Source organism: Ipomoea nil, unplaced genomic scaffold (genome assembly GCF_001879475.1).
Source record: "Ipomoea nil cultivar Tokyo-kokei standard unplaced genomic scaffold, Asagao_1.1 scaffold0298, whole genome shotgun sequence".
NCBI classification, from domain to species: Eukaryota; Viridiplantae; Streptophyta; class Magnoliopsida; order Solanales; family Convolvulaceae; genus Ipomoea; species Ipomoea nil.
In genome coordinates this window covers 1,492,425-1,520,201 of record NW_017616726.1, presented here as the reverse complement: position 1 = coordinate 1,520,201, position 27,777 = coordinate 1,492,425, and the positions used below count along the sequence as shown (strand labels likewise).

At 42.7% G+C, this 27,777-nt stretch overlaps 1 long non-coding RNA gene across 1 annotated transcript; it reads right to left on the bottom strand.

Annotated features, from left to right (window-relative positions):
* Positions 1-6,662: 6,662 nt before the first annotated feature.
* Positions 6,663-7,078, bottom strand: LOC109157597. The gene is made up of 3 exons (XR_002050256.1): positions 6,996-7,078; positions 6,770-6,902; positions 6,663-6,694 (listed from the first exon to the last, which is right to left on the bottom strand). It is a non-coding gene; the product is annotated as an uncharacterized LOC109157597 (long non-coding RNA).
* Positions 7,079-27,777: the final 20,699 nt, after the last annotated feature.

Sequence of the window (27,777 nt, the reverse complement as noted above, 5' to 3'; positions counted from 1 at the left end):
GATCAACTATCACTTCGTTCGGAACAAGGTCGCGTCTGGGGACTTTATTGTCAGTTTTGTTTCTACGAAGGAGCAGCTTGCAGATATCTTCACCAAACCTCTACCAGGACCACGTTTTCAACTACTACGAGACAAGCTCAATGTTGTCACCCTCCAACCTTGTGCTTGAGGGTGTGTGTTAGTAATATAGTAATGTTTGTAGTTAGTTTATATTATATAGTTTATACTAGTGGTAGAGATTTAGTCTAACTAAATGTAGCCTATAGAATAGGAGTGTATTTTATAGGACTCTCACTCTCTCACTGTGTAATCGTTTCAGTTTTCAGATTATCGTAATCTCATTTGGAGGAACAAAATTATGAGACCGCCCGTTTCCTCTTGGGTTCGTCGGCGGAGATTATGCATCCCGAGGATCGTGAGCTTTTGTGTAACACCCCGTGTTACGATCTTCAAGCCCGGATTAATTATGTAATTAATCCCGCTAAGAATAGTTAAAAAGGATTTAATTTAGTTAGAATCCTCTTAATTAATTAATGTGGTCCACAATGGACCGTGGACCCTTGTCTATATTAATGACCTTAAACCTGTTAGGAATAAAGAGAGTAGACCTTTTACTATTTAGATTCTAATTAGGAATCCCAAACCTATATATCTGTTAGGAATAAAGAAAGTGGGCCCTTACTATCTAGATTTTGATTAGGATTCCTGATTCTATAAATAGGGGATTAGAAAGCAATTAGAACCTTACCACCCATAGTTATATTACACGAAAATATTCCCAAGAGATTCCCCACCACCAAGCCTAGGGAGATCAATCAGAGTTAAATCTTAGAGAAGAACCTTAATAGCCAAGGGAGGATTAATTAAGGCTAAGAGGTAACCCATGTCTTAGAAAACCTATTTTCCTTGCTATTGTTTATTGATTGGCTCCGTTGGTTGATTGAATGTGTGATTTTGCATGTATATCTTGTTAGAGCTTGCCTTTAGGTTTATATGGTGAATTATTGCTATTCTTGATATTCTTGATGGCCCTATGTGGTTATTGATATGATCTTGTATTTAATTAAGTCTAGAGTTGTCCCTAGGGTTTATATCGTGAATCTCGTGTTGTGATGTTCTTGGTATTCTTGGGTGGGTTTATGCATGCTCGGGTGTTGATTCTAGCCTAGGACTTGTCTTTAGAGCTTTGCATATAGATTTCTTGATGTTCATGAGGTTCTGGAAGCTCCTGAACCATTATGTGATTGATGTTGAATCTTGGTATGTTTAGGAATCGTGTTGGAATGTAATTGGAATCATCCATGGTTCAATCTTTGTTAATCGAATCCGTGTTGTTGTTGATACGTGTTGGAATGCGTTTGGACATGGTTTTGGGTTCCACGAACGAACACTGAACCAAATAATTGCCTTCGTGGCAGTGGGGGTAGGTGGGGGAAACGAGTCCCCGCCACCTACCCGCGGGTACGTTGCCCGATTCCAGCGGGTAGTCGACTGCCCACCGGCGGGTGGTCCTCCACCCACCGCCCACCCGCTGGAATGGGGTGGCGCGGCGGGTCGTTTTCCCCCGTTTGTTGTTTTCCCATGTCCCGTTGTGCCCCGTTGTACCCCGTTTGATGTTTATGAGTCTCGTATGATGTTTTGAGTTTCGTTCTAGGAATTTATGTGTAGAGCGTATCATTGCTATTATACCTTGATTGTTATTGTTGATTATATGTTGATTGATTGAATGATGGTAGGTATTGTGATCATTGTGCAATGATGGTTGAGATCGATGATAATGAGATTGTGATTGGTGGAAATGAATTATTAGCGGATAGCACAACGAGTGCTCGGTTATCGTGCTAAAGGCACGAACCACCTCTTAGACTTGCTGGCTAAAGGCTTGGGTCATGGTATAAGCGCCGCGGTGCCATGTCAGAGTTATATACGCTAACCCCTTAATTATAGTGCTATAGACACGAATCATACGAATGGCACTTCGGTGCTACCATGTTGGTGGACTTGTTGGTGGTTTCGGTGTGGGGCATGTAGTTGCCCGGAGGAATAAGAGAGGCGATATAAGGATGGCCTGGAGGCACAGGTTGGAAGTGATATAAGGAAGGAGAGGAGTAAAGGTTGGAACTTGGTATAAGGTTGGAAGATGGATTGTGTGCTTTGATGATAACTTGCTAATTGTGTGTCATTGGATCTCATTGCTGCATTTAATTGCTATTTATGAGCTTACTTGTCTATTATGCCTTGCAAACGTAGGATGCATGCTAGTATCTCTATAATATTCGAAATATTGCCTTATTGATGGTGTCTCGAGTCTTGATATGGTTTTAAAGCTAGAGTTTGCTTAGGTTTAAATATGTACTCCAGTCTCAAAATCATTTTCTTATATCTACCAATATTGTACTTAACGCGTGGGAGTGTGTTACCAGCATTATTCGCTGACAGTTGTTACACCGTTGGTTTTTCAGGTGCAGATCAGTAGCTCCAGAGTGCGCTAGATGGATACGAGGACCTAACTAGTTTAACATTAGTTAGATGGCATGTGAGCCTTGGCTTGTACTATGAATACTGATTACAGTTTATGCTTGTTTAGTTAGTTTAGCTTGTGCGTCTAGGTTCTCAAACCTAGACGTGACATAGAACCCAGATACTTATGTTGTTAGTTCCGCTTTGTTGAGTATTAATGATAGTTTCGCCTTTATTTCATAAGCTTTAAATGTTTTAAAAATTAGGGGTGTTACAATTGGTATCAGAGCCTAAGTTCGATCCTAGGAAGATGGCTTTAAGATAAGACTTTAAGATATTAAGCTCGAACTCTAGGCGTTTAAGTACTTAGGACATAGGAATCTTAGGATGCGCGGTGAGATTGTGAGTTTATTCATCGCTTTTGATAAGTTTCCTATGCTTGTTCTTCGTTTCCTATACTTGCTCTGAAGTTGTGATATTCTTGCATACTTTTACATGCTTTGTCGCATATCATTCTTTGATTAATAATGATTTACCTTGACATGCTAAAACATGATAGACTATTGATTTTGTTTAAATGTCGTACTTGGTTATTTTCCTAAGCATGAAAGTTGGATTATGTTCCTAATTGATTTATTTATAGATCATGTAAGGAATTGCATATTGTTGCTTAATTATTTGACCTAACGTGCGTTATTCAGATATCTGTTATTTGACAAAGTATTTTGGAACTTACAATTGATGATTTTATTTGGCCAGGAATTGCTCACTTTTCCTGATTTTAATTATTGGATTATTTTGATAGTTAACTTACTTATAGCTTAATAAGTACTTGCATGAGTTTGCATGAAAGTTGTGGGAATGTAGCTTTATTTAGGAAGGGGGAATGTGATGTGTGATCCTTATGATGTCTTGAACTTTCATTTAAGTCTCCCGTGTTGATATCATAATAATGTTATTCCTTGAGGTTTTCCATGTGTTCAAGCCCCTTTTGTTTTTCATATGAGTATGGAATTGTTTGGACGTGGATTTGTGCATTCTTGGGACTTTTTCCGAAACGATTCCTTCTTCACAGTCATGTTCCAGTGGGACCTTGGCAGGAGGTCGACCTCCCACCTACTGCCCACTGGTACGTTGTGTTGATTTCTTGACTTTTTGTTTTAGTGATCCATTGTGCACGTGTGTGTCTTCCTTGATGTTCCTTATATGTTTAACATGTAAATAACAACCTATACTTGAACATGAAAGTTGATTTATTTTCCCTAATTATATATAGACAATAAATAGACAAATGCATAGGTACATAGGAACATATACATGTACGTACGTAGTAATCCTCGTTCCCCAATTTTATTACCTAATATCATCATGGACCCTATTACATGTTGAGCGTAATATTATATTCATAATTATAAATATACATGTACGGAGTTATACATATAGGCTTTCCTTAAAACATAAACCTAATCTTCCCTAATTATAGATGCCTGTACGTCATACCTAAGCTAAACCTACTGTACTAATATGAATATCTATAAATATGTGTGTGTATTTTAGTCCTTATCCCCATATATTCCTTCATAACCTATATGAATATACCTTATACGGCAGCGTGTATATGTACATCTAGTTAATTAGTTACTTGCTTAAATATATGTAATATTCCTAGTCCTACCCGATGGAATGATAACATACATACATACATACATACATACATACGTACATATATATATATATATATATATATATATATATATATATATATATATATATATATATATATATATATATAAACACACACACACACACACACACACACACACACACACACATACTAGCATGGTACCCGTGAGATGCACGATCAATAAATTATATTTTAATTTTATATGTTGTTATTGTATTAAAGTAAATGATTGTGCAATATGTTATGTAATAAAATATACATATTACATGTTAAACACTGATTCAAGTATATTGCAATTTACACATAAAGAAATGATTAAATTGCAAATTGGTATTTTATTTACATAAATTATTGAAAACTTCATGGTACACAACATTAGTTGTTGAAGTACAACAGATATAGCATGGTGACTCACAAAAGCTATCGATCCTTACTACGTTGACTCACTCAGTCACTCGAAATGAACATTGTCTGGTATTTGCTTATTCTATTTCAGCTTAATACATTCATTTTTTTTTAGAGATTTAATTTACAAAACAATGATTAAGTCTGGTATTTGTAAGCTTTTATATAGTTTCGTGATGCCTAACAGTCAGTAAACATGTTATAGAACTCAGATTTATATTGTTATATACAGTAACAGTAATCTAAAAGACTAAGTTTAGATGACTCTAATTTTAATGCTTATAATCATAATTTCTGGGTGTGTGTAGATTTAACAGTAAGTGTAATAGTTCTCAGTGAATGCCTTTACACGTGATTTATTATGCAAATGATGGTAAGGAAATCTAATGCTTTATGCAGTTAAGAAAGTTCTAATACTTGAATTTGGGGTAAACTGTGGCTTCCTCTTTCTTACTATGACCGATGAAGTTGTTAGCTTCTTCATGCTTCCAGAGTTGTGTTCTGGGAAGATATTAGAGAGGGTTATTATAATATAATGTATTCAATGGATTCTTTGGCTATTTAATGTGGCCATAACATTGGAATAGTAAAAGTTTTCTGCACATAATTTATGTTTCCCTAGATAGCATAGAAAACATGCTTTTGTCCGTATAATAATTAGAACAATATCATTATTTATGCTTACTTTTACCTTTATGGCAGTATGTACATATTGTCACTTGATCTAAATTTTATGCTATTATATACTGATAACACTACTTATATCCAGAACTGTCTACTGGTATGGTAAAGTGTTGATTTAAGTGGTACTATCATACAGCACTCATAGTTTAATTGCTTCAAACTTCGTTTTTGAATCAAGTGATACAATTTTGATTAGTGTCTTATGACTCCTCCATATATTTGCCTTGTAGACTGTTGGGTTAATATATATGACTTTTTACCACAAAAATATGTGAATTTTGTTTTAGTCTGAATTGTATATGAAATATTCCAGATATCTATTAAGCTCTTTTATGTTGTTGTCTGATCTTTTAATTCCTTTTAGTGCTGCTAATTCTTCCTAAAAAGAATGATTTATGATTTGCTATTGTAGGTGGATACATTTATGTGCAGTTGCTATTGTAGGTGGAAATGATTCCAGAAATTCTCTTGAAAAAGAAACCAAAGTAGTAATTTTAAATCCATGAACTCATTAATTTTGACTGTGAGACTCAACTTTAAGTTATACAGACTATGAGTTAGGAATAATTTTTAAACAGGATTGGAATTAGAAGTGAGCACTTAAAGAACAATGTTTGAGAAATCAGATTAGGGTAGTGGCACTGATCTTTCATCTCCCAGACTTGTTATACTGGCAGCATGCAATATATGGATTATGGTAGTTATGGCATAATTTTGCACATGATATTGTTGGCTCTACATTTATAAGCTTTAGTCTAATATGTTTTCATTTCTATTTTAGGTTCACGGGAAGCTGCACTGTGAAGTTCAATCCTTATTATGTAAGCCGATTTGCACAGTTTGGTACGTGGATGTAGGTCTTTGTTACTCTAAGTAGATTAGTATATTAGACTTTAGACTTGGCAAATTGTTTGGTCCATATGATATCTCATTTGATATCTATCTTAGTACCTGGACTATAGAAACCAATAAGATATACCATTTTCAAGTGAAATGACAATTGTTTGCCCATATTTGTGTGCCACCAGACACAACACTTGTCCAAAAAACATAATGTAGTTTAATACATTGCCACCAGTTTAAATTGTCCAAAAACCACATTTAACAATTGTCACCAGCCAAGTTTAGTTTACAGAGCAAATCAGTCCAATTTTTCCATCTTCACCATGCACTCTTTAGTCTTCTTAGAGCTTTGCGTAGAGGAGAACTCATCAAGCAAGGACCTCTTGACTGCTCCACAATCACTTGCATCACCTTCCCTCACTTCCTTGATAGGTAGTCCTGGACTCTCTGCAACATCCTCATAATCCAAATCCTGAAAATTTGTAATATTAACACACAAATTTAGAGCATTCCTGTTCCATCACAACTCAACTATTAAACTAATAGGATATGATTATCTCTTCAGAAAACCCATCATCCAGTGCCTACGATTTTAGCCGCAACCCAAAAGTCACCATACTACAAAGTTAAGATGAGCTAATAATGTTATTAATTTTTTGCACATATATCATAAAAAATTCTGGGTCTACTTACTTCTCTCTTTTCATATATCTCTGAAATGGTGAATACATTCATTTGTCCGAATAAGAAGTCCTCAAATGCACTGCCATAGCTCATGCTTGACATGGAAACTATGCTACGCATTGGTGTCTGCTCTCCTTTAAGCCTGTCAGTAATTTTTTTTTTTTTTTTTTACATACAGAATCATATGTTTATGTCTATAATCCTACAAATTGTGTGCTGAAAGTGTGTTACCTACCTCTCTCTAAATTCTTGAAACTCTGGAAAATAAGAATTAACCCAAATTTGGGTAACATCATAGCTGCTGCAAATCTTTATATCACCAGTTATTAAAAGTATAATTTTTTATGAATAAGAATCATAGTATGTAATATTAAATATTAGTTGAATCAAAGGGTGTCAAGAGGAATTTTAGATCTTACTGTTAAGGACAACCTTGACTGTGCCTTGTTTAATGGTTATAAATTACATATATTAGCTGTAACACCCCAGATTTTCAAGACTTTTTAAACTTATAATAAAGGTAGAATCTCATTAAATCCCAAGAAATAAATACAAGCGTACGGGGTGCTATGTCACACCTGGGCTAGAGAACCCAAGTGCACAGGCTAACTAACTAATATCCTCAAAGCGTAATTACGTAAACGTGGCACGCAGGCCTAAAGGGAAAACTATCTACTTCTATACTCCAAGTTCTAGCGCGCTCCAGTGACTTAATCTTCTATGCCTGAAAGCCAAATATATCTGTTCAGCGAGAGATGCTGGTAACCCACTCCAACGCGTTGAAATACAATACATATAGAGATATATATACGAAAACCATTTTGAGCATGAAGATATATCCTACGAACTCTAGCTTTAAAACCGGGAATGACTCGACAGATAAGGCCAGACACAAGCAACAGTTATAACGAGCATATGCAGTTCACAACAGATAAGGCAGATAAGGCAAAGCATAAACAATGATCATAACCCAACATGAACAATCCCCAATATAAATCCCATAGTCACATCCCCCAAGACACTCGTAATCACAACTCGTCCATGTCACAACACATAACACACTTTGTTGGCGCCACAGGACCAATCGCATGCCCATACATGAGGGTCAGCGCATATAGCTCTGACACGGCCCCGCAGCACCCTGCCCCGTATCGCAACACGGAGGGATCGATCGCAACCGACCGATGAACCGCAGCTCATCATAGTGTTTGATCGCAACCAAACAGTGGACCGCAGCCCAAGAGAATGTCATCTGACCGCAGCCAGGAAAGAGGACGAACCGCAGCTCGTATAGAAACGTTTGATCGCAACCAAACGGTGGACCGCAGCCCAAGATTATCAATCTGACCGCAGCCAGCTTCTGAACCGCAGCTCAGGATAACCAATCCGATCGCAACCGAATTGGGGTAACACCCACACATAACACATAGCAAGCACATGCAACCCATATTACACATTGGGAAGGGGGAGAAAGCGCATAACAAAACCTATGCGTGATCCATCACATACTAAGAATAGTCCTAAGGGGTTCATACTCCTTCCACCTAGGTCAACGGGATACCAATTCAACTAGCATGCAATATAATAGACTCATAAACCTACGAATGGTACCCGAAACATCAAACTAGACATAGGCACGATAAACGGAGTCCGTTGGGACACCACGGGGAACAGGGGAACATCAAACGGGGAAGCCGGGAACCCAAGGTGGGGGAAATTCCAGCGGGTAGCCGGTGGGTGGGGGCCACCCGCCGGCTGCTCGCCGAAAAGTACTGCTCCGGGCAGCGGGTCGCCGGCGAGCAGCTGCCCGCCCGCCGGCTACCCGCTGCCGGGCGGTGTTTCACGACCGTGGGTAGGTGGCGGGTCCCCTACCCCCCCACCTACCCCCCACTGACTCTTTTCATCACTTTTGCGCCCCGAGAACCATTGTGGAACCCGAAACCATGCTTAGACACCTTACAACGCAATTAACGACAACACGTAGACAATTAACGGATCAAATACGAGAAACGAATGGCACATAACCTATCATGCTTTTCTAGACATAATCAACACCCAAACATGCGATTTCCCCACCCCACAATCCAAGAATCATAACATACGATACAACCTAGGGTTCTAATCACTTTTATATCAACAAGGATACGATTTGTCTTCTAATTGCAAGATTCGGTAAGAATAACACATAACCATCAAGAGCATCACACAATTATCAAGAACAACACATAATCATCAAGAACTCCATATAATCATCAAGAACTCCATAATTATCAAGAATCTCCCAATATCAAGATTATCAAGATCCCTCATGGGATCATCACATCAAACATCAATAATCATCATCGTATCTCGCCAATCACAATAATATGGGGGAAACCCTAAGGGAGAATCATAGCTATGAAAATAGGTTTTGTTGAGACATGGGTTACCTCTTAGCCTTAATTAATTCCTTGGCAATGAAGGATCTTTCTTTAAGCTTTCTTGATTTCTTGATTTCTCCTAGGGGAATTCTTGGAGCTCTTTGGGTGGTGAGAGATTATTGTGGTGGGGATTCTAGGTGCCTCCTAATTTCCCTATTTATAGATCTAGGGATCTTATTTAGAGTCTAATCCTATTGGGATTAGGGGTTGGGTTTATATACGAGGGCCCACGGACTATGGTGGGCCTTTTTCCCTAATTAATCATTATAATTTATTCTTTCTCTTGGGCTATTGATTAATTAACTAATTGGTTTTAGGACTCGTAACACGGGGTGTTACACTCTCCTCCCCTTAACAGGAAGCTTCGTCCCCGAAGCTTGGCACTTGGTGAAAGGTTTTCTTTTAGTTACCTGGTGTGAAAAGCTCGGGATACCGCTCCTTCATTGTGTCCTTAAGTTCCCATGTTGCTTCCTTGGTCCCGTGGTTGGTCCAGAGGACTTTCACCATTTCTATGACTCGGTTCTGGGTGTTTCTTGTCTTGGTGTCCAGGATTCTTACGGGTTTCTCTTCGTATACTAGTGACTCGTCGAGGTCTACGACCTCGGGTTGGAGTACGTGGCTTGGGTCGTGTATGTATTTCTTTAGCTGAGATACGTGGAACACGTTGTGTACTCGTTCTAGTTCGATGGGTAAGGCGAGGCGGTAGGCCAAGTCCCCCATTTTCTCTACGATTTCGTAAGGGCCGATGAATCGGGGGCTGAGTTTTCCTTTTCTTCCGAACCTCATTACTCTTCGTGTGGGCGAGATCCTTAGCCAGACCTTGTCACCGAGGTTGAATTCGGCTTGTTTCCTCTTTAGGTCGGCGTAAGACTTCTGGCGGTCTTGGGCGGCCTTCATCCTTTCCTGGATGTGTTTGACCTTAGCTATGGTGTCTTGTAGGTATTGGGGGCCCAGTGTTACCGGGTTGACCATATCTTCCCAACATAAGGGGGTTCTACATTTCTGACCATATAGTGCTTCGTAGGGTGCCATGCGAATGCTCTCGTGGTAGCTGTTGTTGTATGAGAACTCGATGAGGTCTAGGTGTTCTTCCCATGTCCCTCGGAAGTCTAGCGTGTAGGCTCTTAGCATGTCCTCGAGGGTTTGGATGGTTCTCTCGGTTTGGCCGTCTGTGGTGGGGTGAAAGGCTGTGCTTAGTTTTAGTTGCGTCCCCAACGCCGATTGTAGCGATTTCCAGAATTGCGAGAGGAATCTGGAATCTCTATCGGACACAATGTTTCGGGGGACTCCGTGGTATTTCACTACCCGGTTTATGTAGGCTTGGGCTAGTTGCGTCATTGTCCATGTTTCCTTCATGGCAATGAATCGTGCTGTTTTGGTCAGCCGATCCACTATGACCCAGATTTTGTCCTTGCCGGTTCTTGTTGGGGGTAATCCTCCGACGAAGTCCATGGATATGGAATCCCATTTTCCTTGTGGTATTTCAAGGGGTTGCACGAGCCCCTTGGGCTTGCATCGTTCAGCCTTTACTCTTTGGCAATTCAGGCACCTGGCCACGAAATCTGCGATTTCCTTCTTCATGTTTGGCCACCAAAACGCCCTCCTTACGTCTTGGTATAACTTGTCACCTCCTGGGTGAACTGAGTACGGGGAGTTGTGCCCTTCCTCCAAGATCCGTTGTTTCAAGTGAGGGTGCGTTGAGGGTACACACCACCTTCCTTTGTAAAGGAGGCTGCCGTCCGGGCGTGCTTCGAAGGGGCCTTCCTTCCCTTGGGTTAGGGTCGTGGCGAATCTTATCTAGTTCCGGGTCCTGATGTTGCCCTGCCTTGATTTCCTCGAAGAGGGCGGGTATGGCTTGCGTGTTGAGTAGGTAGGCATTGGGGCGGGTTTGTCCTTGCTCTATTATTTCTCAGTGTAGTTTTTGGAAGTCCCTGTACAGTTGGTCCGGTAGGACCCACGTGGTGTTGAGGGAATGGTTCGTCTTTCGGCTTAGGGCGTCCGCAACGACGTTGGCTTTTCCCTCGTGGTATTGGATGTCTAGGTCGTAGTCTTTTATGAGTTCTAGCCACCTTCGTTGTCTCATGTTTAGGTCCTTTTGGGTGAAGATGTACTTTAAGCTTTTATGGTCGGTGTAGATTTTGCATTGTACCCCATACAGGTAGTGCCTCCAGATTTTTAGTGCGAATACGATATCGGCTAGTTCGAGGTCATGGGTGGGGTAATTCTCTTCGTGGGTTTTGAGTTGCCTGGATGCGTATGCTATTACCTTGCCCTTTTGCATCAGCACGCATCCCAACCCTTTCTTGGATGCGTCGCTGTAGACCTCGAATCCTTCCGTTCCGGAGGGGATGGCTAGCACGGGTGCCGTGGTTAGCTTGTCCTTTAATTCTTGGAAGGCTGAGATGCAGTCGTTGTCCCATCGGAAGGGGGTTTCCTTTTTCATGAGCTTAATGAGGGGTTGGGCTATCTTGGTGAAGTCGGGTACAAACCTCCTGTAGTAACCAGCCAGGCCCAGGAAGCTTCGGACTTCCGAGAGTGAGCTCGGCGTGGTCCATTCTCTAACGGTGCGAATCTTAGCGGGGTCCACCCTGATCCCCTCTTTGGTTATCACGTGGCCCAAGAAGGCTACGCTGTCTTGCCAGAATTCGCACTTGGAGAATTTAGCGTAAAGTTGGTTTTCTCTGAGGGTTTGCAGTGATATGCGAAGGTGCTTCTCATGTTCTTCTTTATTTCGGGAGTAGACTAGGATGTCGTCAATGAACACAATGACGAAGTCATCCAGGTGAGGTCGGAATACTCGATTCATGAGGTCCATGAATATGGCGGGCGCGTTAGTGAGGTCGAAGGGCATTACGGTAAACTCGTAGTGGCCGTAACGTGTCCGGAAGGCCGTTTTCTGGATGTCCGGTTTGGCCACTTGGATTTGATGATACCCGGATCTTAGGTCGATCTTTGAGAATACCCCTGCCCCTTTAAGTTGGTCGAATAAGTCATCTATTCGGGGAAGGGGGTACCTATTCTTTATTGTAACTTGGTTGAGTTCCCTGTAGTCGATGCACAGGCGCATGCTTCCATCCTTTTTCTTAACGAATAGTACCGGTGCTCCCCATGGGGAGGTGCTGGGTCGGATGTAACCCTTATCTAGCAGTTCTTGGAGTTGCGTTTTCAGTTCCTTCATTTCCTTTGGTGCTAGTCTGTAGGGTGGTTTAGAGATCGGGGCGGCGCCCGGTATGAGGTCTATGGTGAACTCGACCTCTCTGGCCGGGGGTGCCCCGGGAATTTCGTCTGGGAAGACGTTGGTGAACTCGTTTACCACTGGGATGGCTCGTGGTTCGAGTATTTTGGCGTTGAGGTCTTCAACTGAGCACAAGAAGGCCTCGTTTCCTTGGCCCAGATACTTCTTAATTTTCATCACGTTTACAAGCTTGATCCCCGGATCCTGGCGGGTACCGCGGTACGACACCCTCTTACCGTTTGGTCCTCGTAGGACCACTTTCTGCTCTCCGCACAGGATTTGCGCTTGGAATTTCCCTAGCCAGTCCATGCCCAAGATTACTTGCATCCCATCCAGTTGGAACTGGATTAGGTTGCTGGGAAATTCCACTCCTTGAATGGTGATCATTACATGCTCGTACATGCGATCACATTTTATGATCTCGCCCGAGGCCACCTTGACTTGGAGTCGGACCTTGGTGCTGGCGTTAAGGCCGAGCTGGGCGGCGAACTCGGTTGCTATAAACGAGTTGGTAGCCCCCGAGTCAAATAGTATGGTGGCTGGGGTGGCGTGCACTAGGAAAGTCCCGGAGACTATGTTGCTATCTCCGATCCTGGCCTTGCTTAGGGTAAGGATCCTTCCCCGGGCAGTCGGCGTGATGGCCTGGTCAAGTGAGGTGGTTTTGGGGTTCATAGGCTCTTTGGTGGGAATCGGGTGACTTCTTTCGGGCTTCCTTTTATACCCCAGTTGCGTCCCTTGTGGCGGGTTCGTTACCTGTTGTAGTTGACATGCCTTGGCGTAGGCTTCTCCGAGGGTCTTTGGTTCTTGAGCGGCCAAGGCCCTCTGGTGTTCGGGGTTAAGGCCTGCTAAGAATTTCCTGACTTTGATCCCCTCGGTGGATACTAGTTCGAGGGTGAGGCGAGCCAGTTGGCAGAATCGTTGGTAGTATTCTGAGACTGGGGCTGCCCCTTGTCTTAGATGGAGGAATTCCTCGCATGTGGCGGCTTTCAGGTGGTTGGGGTAGAACTGTTCTCGTAACCGTGTTTTTAGGCCTTCCCAGTTGAATCTGGGGTCTTGTTTGTACGTAGGTCCCTCATGGGCCCACCAGATGTCGGCCTCGTGTCTGAAGTAGAAGGAGGCTATCCCGACTTGGTGGTGTTCGGGGCATTGGGTTGCCCTGAATACCCTGTCGAAGGTCTCAATCCATTCTTCGAGGGTCGTGGGGTCTTCGTCTCCCGAGAAGGTGGGTGGTTGGTGTGCCGAGACTTGGTGGTGGATTTCCAAGTTCTCGTTCGTTGGTAGAGGTTGGGGAATGACAGTACTTAGTGTCTGGGCGATTTGGGCCAGGCGTTGTAGATTCTGGGTCAGGAATTCCTGAGTAGGGCGTCTCGGTGTTCCTGTCTATTTCTTCTTGGGTGCCATCCTGGTGGTTAAAGGTTGATATTATTTTGTGTTTTCACCTTGATGTAATAAGCGGAGGAGAGTTTCTTAATATTAGAGAGGGATGAAGTGGGGGGGAGGTGATGTGTAGGTTTCTCAATCTCACCGTGCGTCCTAAGATTCCTAAGACCTATGTTCCTAAGTACCTAGAGTTCAAGCCTAATGTCCTAAGGTCCGGTCTTAAGAGTCTTTTCCTAGGGTCAAACTTAGGCTCTGATACCAACTGTAACACCCCAGATTTTCAAGACTTTTTAAACTTATAATAAAGGTAGAATCTCATTAAATCCCAAGAAATAAATACAAGCGTACGGGGTGCTATGCCACACCTGGGCTAGAGAACCCAAGTGCACAGGCTAACTAACTAATATCCTCAAAGCGTAATTACGTAAACGTGGCACGCAGGCCAAAAGGGAAAACTATCTACTTCTATACTCCAAGTTCTAGCGCGCTCCAATGACTTAATCTTCTGTGCCTGAAAGCCAAATATATCTGTTCAGTGAGAGATGCTGGTAATCCACTCCAACGCGTTGAAATACAATACATATAGAGATATATATACGAAAACCATTTTGAGCATGAAGATATATCCTACGAACTCTAGCTTTAAAACCGGGAATGACTCGACAGATAAGGCCAGACACAAGCAATAGTTATAACGAGCATATGCAGTTCACAACAGATAAGACAGATAAGGCAAAGCATAAACAATAATCATAACCCAATATGAACAATCCCCAATATAAATCCCATAGTCACATCCCCCAAGACACTCGTAATCACAACTCGTCAATGTCACAACACATAACACACTTTGTTGGCACCACAGGACCAATCGCATGCCCATACATGAGGATCAGCGGCTCTGACACGGCCCCGCAGCACCCTGCCCCGTATCGCAACACGGAGGGGTCGATAGCAACCGACCGATGAACTGCAGCTCATCATAGTGTTTGATCGCAACCAAACAGTGGACCGCAGCCCAAGAGAATGTCATCTGACCGCAGCCAGGAAAAAGGACGAACCGCAGCTCGTATAGAAACGTTTGATCGCAACCAAACGGTAGACCGCAGCCCAAGAGTATCAATCTGACCGCAGCCAGCTTCTGAACCGCAGCTCAGGATAACCAATCCGATCGCAACCGAATTGGGGTAACACCCACACATAACACATAGCAAGCACATGCAACCCATATTACACATTGGGAAGGGGGAGAAAGCGCATAACAAAACCTATGCGTGATCCATCACATACTAAGAATAGTCCTAAGGGGTTCATACTCCTTCCACCTAGGTCAACGGGATACCAATTCAACTAGCATGCAATATAATAGACTCATAAACCTACGAACGGTACCCGAAACTTCAAACTAGACATAGGCACGATAAACGGAGTCCGTTGGGAAACCACGGGGAACAGGGGAACATCAAACGGGGAAGCCGGGAACCCAAGGTGGGGGAAATTCCAGCGGGTAGCCGGTGGGTGGGGGCCAGCTGTTCCGGGCAGCGGGTCGCCGGCGGGCAGCTGCCCGCCCGCCAGCTACCCGCTGCCGGGCGGTGTTTCACGGTCGTGGGTAGGTGGCGGGTCCTCTACCCCCCCACCTACCCCCCACTGACTCTTTTCATCACTTTTGTGCCCCGGGAACCATTGTGGAACCCGAAACCATGCTTAGACACCTTACAACGCAATTAACGACAACACGTAGGCAATTAACAGATCAAATACGAGAAACGAACGGCACATAACCTATCATGCTTTTCTAGACATTATCAACACCCAAACATGCGATTTCCCCACCCCACAATCCAAGAATCATAACATACGATACAACCCAGGGTTCTAATCACTTTTATATCAACAAGGATACGATTCGTCTTCTAATTGCAAGATTCGGTAAGAATAACACATAACCATCAAGAGCATCACACAATTATCAAGAACAACACATAATCATCAAGAACTCCATATAATCATCAAGAACTCCATAATTATCAAGAATCTCCCAATATCAAGATTATCAAGATCCCTCATGGGATCATCACATCAAACATCAATAATCATCATCATATCTCGCCAATCACAATAATATGGGGGAAACCATAAGGGGGAATCATAGCTATGAAAATAGGTTTTGTTGAGACATGGGTTACCTGTTAGCCTTAATTAATTCCTTGGCTATGAAGGATCTTTCTTTAAGCTTTCTTGATTTCTTGATTTCTCCTAGGGGAATTCTTGGAGCTCTTTGGGTGGTGAGAGATTATTGTGGTGGGGATTCTAGGTGCCTCCTAAGTTCCCTATTTATAGATCTAGGGATCTTATTTAGAGTCTAATCCTATTGGGATTAGGGGTTGGGTTTATATACGAGGGCCCACGGACTATGGTGTGCCTTTTTCCCTAATTAATCATTATAATTTATTCTTTCTCTTGGGCTATTGATTAATTAACTAATTGGTTTTAGGACTCGTAACACGGGGTGTTACATTAGCCTTAAACTGTAAAAAATTTACTCACATTAACAAACATGATTACCTCTTTATCATGAAAGATACACTTTTGGCACTTGATGTTTGTTGCTCCTCTTCTTTCAGGAACTTCATAGGAACGTACAAGCCTAACTTTGATAGCAGAAGGGGTGTTCATACGAGCAATATCGCGACCCAGAATATATAACAGAGTCATTGATATGTGAAATTATTTGCTGAATTGCTCTCTGAAATTATTTGATGAATTGCTCTCTGAATGTGTAGTGACCCATGAAGAAGTGCAGAGACATATAGAAGACTAATAAGGATTTAGGCTGCAAATCATCATCATCATGATTCTCAAACGAAAAGACGCTAAACCCTTCAATTTGTATTTGTAATTACTGTTCATTGGAACTACCATGTATGATTTATATCTGTGTTGCCTTTTAATTATATATAACACAAATAAGAATGATATTTAGGTTACCAAAGTCGGCTTCACGCTTTTCAAAAGGTTCCCAATAGATCTGGCTATCTAATTGTTTACTAGAACAATGTATGTAGAACTCTAATTCTACCCAAGCACTAAACGACCCCGTATTGTTTAGGCGGGATTTTTGGCTCCAACGCGGTTCAATTCCCTAGTGGTGTGGCTATTTTATATTGTAAGATATATATATATATATATATATATATATATATATATATATATATATATATATATATATATATATATATATATATATATATATATATATATATATATATATACTCCCTAAGATAACCCTAATTTTACTTATTTCTCTCCTCTCATAATCTATGTCGCCATCCCCTCTAGCACCCTCCCAACCTAAATTTGTTTTAACCCCACAAGAAACAGAAACCTCTCCCTAGGCGCCTATGTGAAAATCATTTTCCTCAAAAAAATCTATTTTGTTATTTTTAAATAATTGCTATGTGATCCATGATATTCGTAGGTATTGTCTCTTATATGAAAGCTGTTTGATGTTGCCATGATATTAAGTATATAAATTGCATGTTCGTATTCGTGTTTATACAGGTGATTAGTGCAAATTTTGGGATATATATATATATATATATATATATATATATATATATATGGTAACTTGGGGCTGCATGTACATACAAATAACTCAGTGCGTATGAACTGGATATGTGTATTAATGTGCTAGAATGCGCTATATGTCCTTAGAATATCTATTTGGCCATTAGGCATAAAATATTTGTTTATGGAATTTGGTGAAATACTTCATATGTGCTAAATTGTAGTATTTAATACCTATATAAATACTTGTTATGTGATTGCCCATTACTGTAAGATTTGTAGTGTGCAATATGAAGATTTTGATTCTATTGTCTTCCCAAAATTTAGTTACCCCATAAAAAGCAAAAAACTTTTTCCTAATTGCTTACGTGAAAATCTTTCCCTCAAAATCTGACCTTTATGCTATTTGAATAATTGTTATATGATTTATGATCTTCCTGAATATATATGACAATTGTTTGGTTATGCCGCGATGTTGAGTACATAAACTTATTTGTTGCATATGCACTAGTTTAACATGTTGAGCAGTATGCATACGTGTTATGTGATATGACTAGTTATTGTTTGAAACTTGAAATGTGTTCACATGCCTTCATGCTCTATGCCTATAGACTCAAGAAATTGCATATTTAGCATACTTACAACTGTATACGTAGAGGCATGTCAATTTGCAGGTTCTGCATATAACATGATAGTTAAATATAAAAGATTATCATACGTGTTAGGCTTGTCATTGTCTAATTGTGAGTATCTGGTATGGTCTGTTTTAGCACAATGGTTAGGTTTAGATCTTGTATATATGCTATTTGGCTCACGACATGCTACACTACATATTAAATGTTTACATCCATTCGTAAATGTGGTTCGCCTGTGTTGATATATGTGCATATGTGCTTTATAATGATTATGTGGCTATTCGAATCTGCACCCGCGTGGTATTAGCCTCTTATTTAGTTACATAAATAATTATATTTAATTGCGTGTTTGGCGCAATTTGTGATCCCATATGTTAAATCATTATAAATTATCTAAACAATAAACATGCACTGGGTAAGATTTCTATGATATGTTATTATTCATTCATAAAATTAACATAATGTAAGTTGCATATTCATAACCTTATTATTTGATGCATTTTGCTAGCACGATAGTTAGGCTTAAACCCAGTATATTTATATATGCACATATACAAATATTTCCCATATAATATTTTCGCTATACACTACTATACTAATTTTGACTCGTTATCCCCAAAATGATTCTAAACTTCGGGGACGAAGCTTCTTGTAAGGGGGAGAGAATGTAACATCCGATCTTCAAGCTCGGATTAATTATGTAATTAGTCCCGGTAAGAATAGTTAAAAAGGATTTAATTTATTTAGAATCCCCTTAATTAATTAATGTGGTCTACAATGGACCATGGACCCTTGTCTATATTAAAGACCTTAAACCGGTTAGGAATAAAGAGAGTAGGACTTTTACTAGTAAGATCTAATTAGGAATCGCAGACCTATATATCTGTTAGGAATAAAGAAAGTGGGTCCTTACTATCCAAATTTTGATTAGGATTCCTAATTCTATAAATAGGGGATTAGAAAGCAATTAGAACCCTTACCACCATAGTTATATTACACGAAAATATTCCCAAGAGATTACCCACCACTTATGAGTGAAGTGGCTAGTTTGGTCCCTGATGCTAGTAGTGTGTTGACAAAGTTAATTTCCGGGGTAAAGAAGTAATTTCCTTAATAAAACTTGTAAACTTATCCAAAATACTTTCCCCATCCAAATCGACAAAAACCCTAAATTGCTTATGTAACACCCCAGATTTTCAAGACTTTTTGAAACTTATATCAAACGTGGAATTTCATTAAATCTCAAGAAATAAATACAAGCGTACGGGGTGCTATGCCACACATGGGCTAGAGAACCCAAGTGCACAGGCTAACTAACTAATATCCTCAAAGCATAATTACGTAAACGTGGCACGCAGGCCAAAAGGGGAAAACTATCTACTTCTATACTCCAAGTTCTAGCGCACTCCAGTGACTTAATCTTTTGTGCCTGAAAGCCAAATATATCTGTTCAGCGAGAGATGCTGGTAACCCACTCCAACGCGTTGAAATACAATACATATAGAGATATATATACGAAAACCATTTTGAGCATGAAGATATATCCTACGAACTCTAGCTTTGAAAACCGGGAATGACTCGACAGATAAGGCCAGACACAAGCAACAGTTATAACGAGCGTATGCAGTCCTCAACACATAAGGCAGATAAGGCAAGGCATAAACAATGATCATAACCCAACATGAACAATCCCCAATATAAATCCCATAGTCGCATCCCCCAAGACACTCGTAATCACAACTCGTCCATGTCACAACACATAACACACTTTGTTGGCGCCACAGGACCAATCGCATGCCCATACATGAGGGTCAGCGCATATAGCTCTGACACGGCCCCGCAGCATCGCAACACGGAGGGGTCGATCGCAACCGACCGATGAACCGCAGCTCATCATAGTGTTTGATCGCAACCAAACAGTGGACCGCAGCCCAAGAGAATGTCATCTGACCGCAGCCAGGAAAAAGGACGAACTGCAGCTCGTATAGAAACGTTTGATCGCAACCAAATGGTGGACCGCAGCCAGCTTCTGAACCGCAACTCAGGATAACCAATCCGATCGCAACCGAATTGGGGTAACACACACACATAACACATAGCAAGCACATGCAACCCACATTACACATTAGGAAGGGGGAGAAAACGTATAACAAAACCTATGCGTGATCCATCACATACTAAGAATAGTCCTAAGGGGTTCATACTTCTACCACCTAGGTCAACGGGATACCAATTCAACTAGCATGCAATATAATAGACTCGTAAACCTACGAACGGCACCCGAAATATCAAACTAAACATAGGCACGATGAACGGAGTCCGTTGGGACACCACGGGGATCGGGGGAACATCCAACAGGGAAGCCGGGATCCCGAATTGGGGAAATTTCCAGCGGGTAGCCGGTGGGTGGGGGGGCCACACACCGGCTGCCCGCCGGAATTACTGTTCTAGGCAGCGGGTCGCCGGCGGGCAGCTGCCCGCCCGCCGGCTACCCGCTGCCGGGCGGTGTTTCACGGCCGTGGGTAGGTGGCGGGTCCCCTACCCCCCACTGACTCTTTTCACACACTTTACGCCCCGGGAACCGTTGTGGAACCCGAAACCATGCTTAGACACTTTTCAACGCAATTAACGACAACACGTAGACAATTAACGAATCAAATACAAGAAACGAACGGCACATAACTTATCAAGCTTTTCTAAATATAATCAACACCCAAACATGCGATTTCCCCACCCGATAATCCAAGAGTAAGATCATACGATACAACCTAGGGTTCTAATCACTTTTATATCAACAAGAATACGGTTCGTCTTCTAATTGCAAGATTCGGTAAGAATAACACATAAACATCAAGAGCATCACACAATTATCAAGAACAACACATAATCATCAAGAACTCCATATAATCATAAAGAATCTCCCAATATCAAGATTATCAAGATCCCTCATGGGATCATCACGTCAAACATCAATAATCATCATCATATCTCGCCAATACACAATAATATGGGGGAAACCCTAAGGGGGAATCATAGCTATGAAAATAGGTTTTGTTGAGACATGGGTTACCTCTTAGCCTTAATTAATTCCTTGGCTATGAAGGATCTTTCTTTAAGCTTCCTTGCTTTCTTGATTTCTCCTAAGGGGATTCTTGGAGCTCTTTTGGGGTGGTGGGGCGTTAATCTTGTGGGGAGTTCTAGGTGCCTCTTAAGTCCTCCTATTTATATATTTAGGAGTCCTAATTAGGAACTAATATCATAGGCTTGCTAATTCTATTCCTTTTGGAACTAAGGATTGGGTTTAGGGGTTGGGTTTATATACGAGGGCCCATGGACTATGGCGGGCCTTTTTCCCTAATTAGTCATTATAATTTATTCTTTCTCTTGGGCTATTGATTAATTAATTAAATGGTTTTAGGGGTCGTAACACGGGGTGTTACACTCTCCCCCCCTTACAAGGGGCTTCGTCCCCGAAGCCCGGTGTTATAGTTCATCCTTTCACCCCTAGACACCTCGTAGCTCGGCCTCCTGGTTAGGGTTGCGGCCTTACGTTTGTCTTGGCTTGGGGTAGGCTGAACTTTTGATGGTGTTGTGATAGAGAAGTTTTCAGTTGTACCTCGGTTTCTTGCGCTGGAACTGGATGCACCGCGGGTGCCCAAGGTGGTCTCGATCGCTGCCACCCTTTGATCGAGTGCGCGTGTGGTGCGAATCAAGGATGAGAACCCTTCTTCCATGATTTGATTCTGCCGGTCAAGCTGTGCGAGTATGCGTTCGTTGACCGAACCCTCGTCTTGTCCCCTCGGGTTCCCTCCTGGCTGTGGGTGCACTGACGGGTTAGGCCCGTCTTCCTCCTCTTGTCCCTCATTTCCCTCCGTACCTCCGCAATCTTGCATGGTTCGCTTGAGCTTTTTGTTGGAGATGTCCAATCGATCAACCAATTCCCTACGTTCCTCCTCGGGTTTTTGGCAAATTTCCTCGAGGGTGAGATAGTGTCCTCCTTCGGTGTAGTAGATGTCGTTGCGGCGGAGGTTTTGGGCATTGAAAACCATGCCATTAGCGGTTTTGACCTCGGTGTGGCTTAGGTCTACCCCCTTTTTCTCCATGATCCAACTTAGGATCATCCCGTAGGGTAGGCTAAGCCGGTTGTTTGTCTTGCAGAACTCTGTGTGCTTTAGCATGAGTGCCGGCAGGTTGAACTTGATTTTATGTTTTAGGAGATACGCAAAGGTGCACTCCAAGCTCCCCACATCCTTGCTCTTGTTATTGGTGGGCAAGAGGCTATCGGTTACAATCATAACCAATATCTTTTGCTCCGCTGATAGCCACTTTCGGTTTGGTCGAGTGGCCGAGATGAACCCGTCCTCCTTCCCGAGTAAGTACCCGAGATAGTCTTTGTATCCCGTAGTTTGGGTATCAATCCACCCCTTTCGGTCATAGTTAGACACACCCGTGGTGGTCAATTTCAAGAGTTTGGCCAACCGGCCTTCGGAAAGCACAATTTCCTTGCCACGGACCTTGGTGGCGATTTCTATCTTGTCACCCCGTTTGGTGGCCACAAGGTGTTGATAGAACTCCTTCACCAACTCGGGGTATGTATCCCCTTTGATGGTGAGGTATGCATCTAGGAGCCCTTGGTGTTTAAGCATATCGACCAATTCCGGAGAGAATTGGTCGGGTTCAAGACTTTTACCTCCGATCACGGTGTAATGGGCGTTGTTCCATTTCGGGGTGCGGATTCCGAGGGGTTTTTTCAGCATCATGAATCTCTCTTTGGCGGTGAGAAATTCTGGCAAAATTTCCGGCAGCCTTCCGGTGAACCTCCGGCGAACTTTTCCGGCGAGACGGCGGGGCTCCGGCGTGTCCTTCCTGGTGGCCGAGCGTGCGGCGATTCGTGGTGCTCCGGTGGAGGATCGGTGATGGGAGGCGACGGCCTTGGCGAGGGAGAGAGGCGGCTTCGGGGTGGTGCGCAGTGAGACAGCGGGCGGTGGCCGGGCGGTCTTCGGGCGAGGGCGGCTGGGCACTGTTGCGGTGGTGCAGCGGCGCGGACTGGCGGGAGGCGGTCGGACGGCGGCGGCGTTCGTGCGGCGGTGGCGTCGAGTGGTTTGAGGGTGGTTGCTACGGTGGGACGGCGGGTTGTGTGGAAGAGAGAAAGAGAGGGAGTGGGGAAGAAGAAGGGGAGGAAGAAGGAGGAGAAGGGTTTTTTGATTTGGGGCTTTTGTGGGTTTTAGGAACTTGGGGGGGGGGGGGGGGGGGGTTTAACAAGGGAGTATCCCCTTAAGGTTTCAAGAAACACTCATGGGCTAGTGGTTGAGGCTTTAACTTGTAGAGGGGAGGTCTAAGGTTCCATTCCTAATGGTAACATTAAGTATTTCTTGATGGTGTGGTTTTTGTCTTTTTCCTTGTTTCGTCCTTTAGTGGAGGGAAGGTTGGGTTGATAGTATAACTTGTGTTTTACCTTTGTAGTGAAAATTGGAATTTGATCAAAAATATTTATTCATAATAATTCCGAAATAGCTAAGCTAAGTAAGTGGTCTTTATGACAAAAGAGGGGGGTGGTTACAAGGGGGTGTGACGGCTTATCCTAGACAGTATTCGTTTTCTTGGTTTTCTTCTGCGGAGTCCGTATGGTTCTCGTCTTCCGGGATTGGGTTTCCCTTCCCGAGGTCCTCCTCGTTCCCGAGGTTGGCTTGAGTGTGGCTCATGACAAATACTTTCCCGGGAGCGCCATAACTCCCTTGATGATCGGTGCCCCCGTGTTGACCCACGGTGGCGGGGCGTGGTCTTTGGGGTCGAGTGCACTGGAAGGCCTTGTGTCCTTCCTCTCCGCAGTTGAAGCATCGCCAGGGATTGCCCGCGCAATCCTTGCCCCTGTGGCTTTTGTTGCATCTCGGGCAAGGGAAGCTTCTTGGATTAGCTTCGTTGTTTCCCAGGGGCGGTCTTTGGCTGGTCGGGTTGTTCGTCCTTGTGCCGGTGTCGTTTCTCGTTCTTTTCACTGGCGGTGCCCCACTTCCGGTGTTTCTTCTTCGTATTTGTTCCTGAACTCCGCGTTGGAGTAGTTGGATTCGATAGAGGTTCGCGGCACTGGAGTAAGCTTCGTTGAGGGTCCGAGGTCTGCTTACCACTAGCGCCTTCCGAGCTTCGAAGTTGAGGCCCGACACGAATCTCTCTATCTTGGTTACCTCGGTGGGGACTAGCTCTGGTGCGAAGCGTGCCAGCTCGAGGAATCGTTTATGGTATTCTACGACGGTGGCCGTTCCTTGTTTTAGATGAAGGAACTCTTCGTACATGGATGCCTTTACGTGGGTTGGGTAGAATCTCTCTCGTAGTCGTGTCTTGAGGTTCTCCCAATTGAACCCCGGTTCTTGTTGATAAGTGGGTCCCTCGTGGATCCACCAGAGATCGGCTTCGTGCCCGAAGTAGAACGAGGCTATCTCTACGCGGCGTTCCTTCGGGCATTCTACTACCCCAAAAATCTTGTCAAGGGTTCGGATCCATTCTTCTAGGACCGCGGGATCCTCTTCTCCCGAAAACGTGGGTGGTCGGTGATTTGAAACTTGTCGGACGACGTCTGAGTTTGCGTTTGATGGAGGTGGTGGGGGCCTGTTATTGCGAAGGGCCGCGTCACTTAGTGCCTGTGCGACTTGTGTCAGCTGTCGAAGGGTTTGGGTCAAGGGGTCGTCTGTGGCGGGCTCTGGAGTTCTTGATTGCCTTCTGTTCGGTGCCATGCTATCGTCTTTTTGGTCAGTGTTTATAAGAACGTTAAATTAGAGTCTGACGCACTTCTTATGAAGTGATAAGTGGGGAAGGGTTTTAGAATGAGGAAGGTTAAAGTGTAGAGAAGTTATGTGTAGGTTTCACAATCTCATCGCGCGTCCTAAGATTCCTGAGTCCTATGTTCCTAGGTACCTAGAGTTCAAGCCTAATGTCCTAAAGTCCGGTCTTAAGAGTCTTTTCCTAGGGTCAAACTTAGGCTCTGATACCAACTGTAACACCCCAGATTTTCAAGACTTTTTGAAACTTATATCAAAGGTGGAATCTCATTAAATCTCAAGAAATAAATACAAGCGTACGGGGTGCTATGCCACACCTGGGCTAGAGAACCCAAGTGCACAGGCTAACTAACTAATATCCTCAAAGCATAATTACGTAAACGTGGCACGCAGGCCAAAAGGGGAAAACTATCTACTTCTATACTCCAAGTTCTAGCGCGCTCCAGTGACTTAATCTTTTGTGCCTGAAAGCCAAATATATATGTTTAGCGAGAGATGCTGGTAACCCACTCCAACGCGTTGAAATACAATACATATAGAGATATATATAGATATACGAAAACCATTTTGAGCATGAAGATATATCCTACGAACTCTAACTTTGAAAACCGGAAATGAATCGACAGATAAGGCCAGACACAAGCAACAGTTATAACGAGTATATGCAGTCCTCAACACATAAGGCAGATAAGGCAAGGCATAAACAATGATCATAACCCAACATGAACAATCCCCAAACGGAGGGGTCGATAGCAACCGACCGATGAACCGCAGCTCATCATAGTGTTTGATCGCAACCAAACAGTGGACCACAACCCAAGAGAATGTCATCTGACCGCAGCCAGGAAAAAGGACGAACCGCAGCTCGTATAGAAACGTTTGATCGCAACCAAACGGTGGACCGCAGCCCAAGAGTATCAATCTGACCGCAACCAGCTTCTGAACCGCAGCTCAGGATAACCAATCCGATCGCAACCGAATTGGGGTAACACACACACATAACACATAGCAAGCACATGCTACCCACATTACACATTAGGAAGGGGGAGAAAACGTATAACAAAACCTATGCGTGATCCATCACATACTAAGAATAGTCCTAAGGGGTTCATACTTCTACCACCTAGGTCAACGGGATACCAATTCAACTAGCATGCAATATAATAGACTCGTAAACCTACGAACGGCACCCGAAATATCAAACTAGACATAGACACGATGAACGGAGTCCGTTGGGACACCACGGGGATCGGGGGAACATCAAACAGGGAAGCCGGGATCCCGAATTGGGGAAATTTCCAGCGGGTAGCCGGTGGGTGGGGGGGCCACACGCCGGCTGCCCGCCGGAATTACTGTTCCGGGCAGCGGGTCGCCGGCGGGCAGCTGCTCGCCCGCCGGCTACCCGCTGCCGGGCGGTGTTTCACGGCCGTGGGTAGGTGGCGGGTCCCCTACTCCCCACTGACTCTTTTCACACACTTTACGCCCCGGGAACCCGAAACCATGCTTAGACACTTTTCAATGCAATTAACGACAACACGTAGACAATTAACGAATCAAATACAAGAAACGAACGGCACATAACTTATCATGCTTTTCTAAATATAATCAACACCCAAACATGCGATTTCCCCACCCGATAATCCAAGAGTAAGATCATACGATACAACCTAGGGTTCTAATCACTTTTATATCAACAAGAATACGGTTCGTCTTCTAATTGCAAGATTCGGTAAGAATAACACATAAACATCAAGAGCATCACACAATTATCAAGAACAACACATAATCATCAAGAACTCCATATAATCATCAAGAATCTCCCAATATCAAGATTATCAAGATCCCTCACGGGATCATCACGTCAAACATCAATAATCATCATCATATCTCGCCAATAAACAATAATATGGGGGAAACCCTAAGTGGGAATCATAGCTATGAAAATAGGTTTTGTTGAGACATGGGTTACCTCTTAGCCTTAATTAATTCTTTGGCTATGAAGGATCTTTCTTTAAGCTTCCTTGCTTTCTTGATTTCTCCTAAGGGGATTCTTGGAGCTCTTTTGGGGTGGTGGGGCGTTAATCTTGTGGGGAGTTCTAGGTGCCTCTTAAGTCCTCCTATTTATATATTTAGGAGTCCTAATTAGGAACTAATATCATAGGCTTGCTAATTCTATTCCTTTTGGAACTAAGGATTGGGTTTAGGGGTTGGGTTTATATATGAGGGCCCATGGAGTATGGTGGGCCTTTTTCCCTAATTAATCATTATTATTTATTCTTTCTCTTGGGTTATTGATTAATTAATTAAATGGTTTTAGGGGTCGTAACACGGGGTGTTACAGCTTATGTAATCAGCGAAGAAACCCTACTCTTGTTTTTCTAAAAAATCAAATTTCAATATTTCAATTCTATGTATATTAAAAAAAAAAACTTAAATTACTTACACTTTTTTGACAAATACAAAAATTTTCTTCATAACATGGACAAGCTTGGAATCTTTTCCCTCAATTAGCATAACTCCATGACATTTTGATGGGTAATAAATCATCACATCTACATCGAAAATTATCCACAAGTTGAGGGAAAGATAAAGTACCACAAGTAAGAGATGACATCATATAATTAATGGCAAAATTAGTTCATCAATACGAAGAATATTGATAGAGAAACAACTTACATGTGAATTTCGTAGCTTGGAAGTGGACGAATTTGATATTTCAGAGCTTAGGGAAGAAAAAGACCTTCGATTGTAGGTATAATAAGAAAACAATGACTGTTGCACAATGAGTTTCAACATAAGAAGGGATTATAATTTGAAATTCCTATTTTACCCCTCTATTATTAAATTGTGTTTAAGTTTCCATTAGCTGCAGATGGAATATTAACGCTAGGGACCAAACTCGCCACTTCGCTCATAACTGAGGGACTAAACTCGGATACGGTCATAACTTAGGGACTGAAGCGGAACTTGGTTATAACTCAGGGACTAAAGATGCAACCTTTCCTTTTAA